The 4,917-nt window shown below is 39.2% G+C and overlaps 1 pseudogene; it reads right to left on the bottom strand.

The window, feature by feature from the left end:
• Positions 1–2,728: 2,728 nt before the first annotated feature.
• LOC102255425 lies at positions 2,729–4,409 on the bottom strand (annotated as a pseudogene).
• Between the last annotated feature and the right edge of the window lie 508 nt (positions 4,410–4,917).

The raw sequence follows: 4,917 nt of genomic DNA, 5'->3' as shown, positions 1-4,917 counted from the left end.
AAAATAAATAAATAAATAAATAATAAGAAACATGGATGTAAGAGAGACACATTGATTGGTTGCCTCCAGCATCAGGGCCTGGGATTGAGCCTGCAAACAAGGTACATGCCCTTAACCAGAAATTGAACCAAGGACCCTTCAAAAGGAGGGATTACTATGCTTCAGTAGGAGACTTTTAAAGAATCGAGGATAGAAAAGAGAATGGCTTTTCAGGAGCTTCTTGGTATCCCCAGGGAATGGGGTTTGGAGGAATGTTTTAGCACTGATCAGTTGTCACCAAGTATATTTTTGTCAATCCAAACAAAAGCTTTATCTCTTCCTTTTTCTGTCTCTGTATTTCATTTCTGGCCTTCAATATATCCTTTGCCTATTTAACATTACTTTCAATGGTGTTATGTGCACCCCCATTCCTGCATATCACTACCTTCCCCCATTAAGTTTCCTTTCTAGGAACATGATATTCTAAAAGTGGACAACAACAGAGTATTTTCAGTATTGCCTGTCTGTATGAAGAATGAATTTCATCTTTAGGAATTTTACCACATACCTGATGTGCACACCAATGTTATCATCTGACATCTCACCTCCAACCCAAACTGTAGCCATGCTGAGGAGAGGAGGGCACACATGATGTACTCAGGGAACCTGGGACCGGCGAACAATGGGAGCACTAAGGGTGGATCCAATGTGATAACCCTGTGCCATGGCTTCCTGATGGGAAGTAGACAGTGCAACTTGACTTAGTCACAGTATAACCTTTCATTGCCTTAAGATGAATAAAAAAATAGTCTGTGTTATAGAAAAAAGAAGCAAAATGCTTGAGGATGAGTTAAGGCTAAGAACTCATTTCGATTAATCAATAACCACAGACTTCAATTAACTGCTGTCACCACAAACCAGCTTTCCATGGTTCACTGTTTCTCAAGAACTGTCACTTAGTCACTTTAGCCACGTGAGAACCTCATTCAGAGATGACTGTGCCCTGAGATCAAAGTCAGACATGCTATTTTCTGCAAATTCTGAGACTCTTCATTGTTTGAATCGACATGAGGGAGCCAGATCATAGGAACACTAGAGAGAGTCTGCCAGGGAAGGGTTTTTACATAACACAGATGGAGATGGAATGTCCATGCCTGAGCAATTGTTTCATTCAGAAAGGATGTATTAAGTACTTTCTCTCTGTGTGGCATTCTACCAAAAATATGGTGAACAATGACAGATTTAGTTTCTAATCTTGAGGAGTGAGACATACATTAGCCAAATAAACACACATGTATATGACTATGAATGATGTCAAGTACTCTGGAATAAAAAATCATGAAGATTATGACTGGTTAACCTGACCTTTTATCGAGGTTGGGAAAGACTTTGCCGAAGAGGCAACACCTGCCAGTCATGCCAACATACAGTTGAAGATGGAAATGTTCCCCGATATGTTCAGGTATTTATCTTAAGGTAATCACACACCTGGAGGTTCTGGAGTGCCTCTTAGCATTATGAGAAATAATGAGAAATTTTGCCAAAAATAATTTCTTCTATTTTTCAGAAAATATGAGGAATTCCTAGACAATAGGCATAAAAGAATAAATTAAAGTCTGAAAATTTAAAGCTTCTATTAACCAAGCCATCATAGTAATGCAAAAAACTTGGATTGGGGGATGTTATTTCCAATAACCTGTTCAAAAATTGGTATCTAAGATATGTAAAGAAGTCTTTAAAAACCTTAAGGTAAATAAGTCAAATGTAAATGTACAAAGGATATGCTCGACATTCTCAGAAGATCAAACTCAAATGGCTAATAAATTTCTGAAAAGATAAGGAACCTCACCAGTAGTCAGGGAAGTGGTAACAAAAACCCCTATGATTTACCACTTCAAACCAAGTAGAATGAAAAAAATTATTAAGCTTTACAATACTAAGTATTAATTAGAACAATAACTTTGTGAAGCAATTAGACAATACCAAAGACAACTGAAGGCATGTACTATAACCTGGACATTCCACTTTAAGGATATACCCAACAGACATTCCTGCACATGTAAACATAGAAGCATGATAAAGAATGCTCACTGCAATTGTGTGTTTTTAAAATCTTTATTGTTGAGATTATTACAGAAGTCCCTCTTTTTTCCCCCTTCACCCGGTTTCTGCCCCACCCCAGGCCACCCTATTGTCTTTGTTCATAGGTAATGCATATATGTGTACAAGAATTTTGTTTAATCTCATCCTGCCCCCCATTCCCTCTGAGAATTGTCAGTCTGTTCCATTTTCATGCCTCTGATTCTATTTTATTCACCAGTTTATTCCGTTCATTATATTTCTCATTTGTTTATTTTGATTTTTAGTTTCAATTGTTGATAGGTATGTATTTGTTGCCATTTTGTTGTTCATATTTTTTTTTAACTTAAAACAAATTTTTATTACACAAAGGTCACATAATTGGATATTTCTCTACTTTGTACACAATTATTCTTACTCTCCACAGAAAGGCTGCTTCTTCACTTCTCACCGGGTGATGGCAAGCACTAAAATCCTGATTTTAACAGAATAGTAGTAAAAATGCCTCAGTGATTTACGTTGAAAGCAGTACATTGGTACATGGCTCTTGCACTTATCAGGAATGTACAAATGTATTTTTATTCAAAAATACAAAATAAATTATCTGTAGGCATGGACAATGACAGCAGTAAACCATTGTATGTTGTCAACTGAAACCAGTAACTGGTGGTTAGAGTGATTTTCTTGACCCCACCCCACCCATCCCAGGGTCCTCCTCTTTAGGAATTTCTGTGACCACGACTTCTGCTGTTGTTAACAGAGGCCATGCCAGCAGCATCCAGTAAAGCAGTTCTTACAACCTTAGTTGGACCAATGATTCTTTTTTCCACCATATTCACAAAATCTCCAAGCATGGTGTCATAGCCAATTTCTGAGGAACTTTGCATAATTTTCTCAACTATCAATGACCCCTCAACACCTGCATTCTTAGCAATGGTCATTGCAGGAATTTTCAGTGCTTTCTTAATAATTTCTATACCAATTTTTTGATCTTCATTAGTTGGAGTTAATGAGTCCAAGGCTGGAATGCACCAAAGCAGGGCACAGCCCCCTCCCAGAACAATGCCTTCCTCCACAGCAGCTCGGGTAGCATTGAGGGCATCTGTGACTCTGTCTTTCTTTTCATTCACTTCAACATCACTTGTCCCACCAACCTTCAGCACAGCTACCCCATTTGAGAGTTTGGCCAGGTGTTCATTTAGTTTTTCCTTTTCATATTCACTAGTTGTGATATCTAACTGCTCAATGATTTCTTGAATATGTTTTTCAATTTGAGCCTTGTCACCTTTTCCTTTCAAGAGCATGGCATCGTCTTTGGTCACAATGACCTCTCCAACTTTTCCCAATTCGTGGGGCTGAACGTCTTCTAGATTGAGAGTCAATCCTTCTTCCCCAAACATGGCACCACCAGTAGCACAACCCATGTCTTTAAGCTGGTTCTTCCTATTGTCCTCAAAACCTGGAGCTTTGACTGCTACAACCTGAAGGCCAGCTTTTAGCCTATTCAAAACAAGTGTACTTAGAGCTTTTCCATCAACATCTTCAGCAATTATGATCAGGGGCTTACGGTGAGCATTGGCAATTTCAAGAGCAGGTACGATGGATTGAACACTAGAAATGTTCTCTTCACTCAACAGAATGTATGCATCTTGGAATTCACATTTCTGACCTGTTGCTGTATTAATAAAGTATGGAGAAATATAACCTCGATCAAACTTTATGCCTTCAATAATTTCTAAGTCATCATTCAGTGTTTTTTCATCCTTTACAGTGATGATGTCTTTCCTTCCAACCCTTTTCATTGCGTCGGAAATTATGTTGCCAATTTCTTTGTCTCCATTTGCAGGAATTGTAGCAACCTGAGCTATTTCTTCAGGGGTTGTCACAGGTTTAGACTGCTTCTTAAGTTCAGAAATTACAGCATCAACAGCTAACATCACACCTCTCCTGATTTCCACTGGATTAGCACCTTTACTGATCTTCCTTGGCAATGGAGCATGCCAGCACAGTAGCAGTGGTGGTGCCATCCCCACCCTCTTCATTTGTATTATTGGCAACATCTTGAACAAGTTTAGGACCAATATTTTTATATTTATCTTTTAAGTCAATGGACTGCAATGGTCACACCATCTTTTTACTTTGGGACTTCCCCAGCTCTGTTCAATAATCACTGTTCTTCTCTTTGGCCCCATAGTAATGGCTACAGCATCGGCTAAAAGGTCTACACCTTGAAGCATTAAGGCTCGAGCCTCTGCACCAAATTTTACATCTTTGGCATAAGCCCAAGTGAGATGAGGATCCAGTGCCCTGGACATGGGCCTAATCTGGTGGACTGTGTATAATCGAAGCATTTCTGCAGGGCAGTGGCAGGGCATGCAGGTGGCAAGGCAGGCCATTGGTGGTGAGTGAGCTTGTTTTCATATTTTTGATCTTTTTCTTTTTCTTCCTCTTCTTAAAGAATACCCTTCAGAACTCTTACCATTTGCAACAGCATGGATGGAACTGGAGAGCATTATGCTAAGTGAAATAAGCCAGTCAATGAAGGAAAAATACCACATGATCTCACTCATTCATGGATAATAAAGACCATTACAAACTTTTGAACAATAATAGATACAGAGGCAGAGCTGCCTCAAACTGATTGTCAAACTGCAGTGGGAAGGCCAGAGAGGGTTGGGGGGCAGAAGGGAGGGGAGTAAGAGATCAACCGAAGGAATGCATATAAGCATAACCAAGGGACAGAAGACACTGGGGGGGCGTAAGGGAGGCCAGGGGATTGTCAAGTGCGGGGGGAAAAAAGGAGAAACATGTAATACTCTTTGTAATAATTTAAGCAATAAAAATATATATTTAAAAAAA

The sequence above is a fragment of the Myotis brandtii genome, unplaced genomic scaffold, assembly GCF_000412655.1.
Source record: "Myotis brandtii unplaced genomic scaffold, ASM41265v1 scaffold1093, whole genome shotgun sequence".
In the NCBI taxonomy this organism is placed as follows: Eukaryota; Metazoa; Chordata; class Mammalia; order Chiroptera; family Vespertilionidae; genus Myotis; species Myotis brandtii.
Note: the sequence above shows the minus strand (reverse complement) of the source record. Positions and strands in the feature narration are given on the sequence as shown.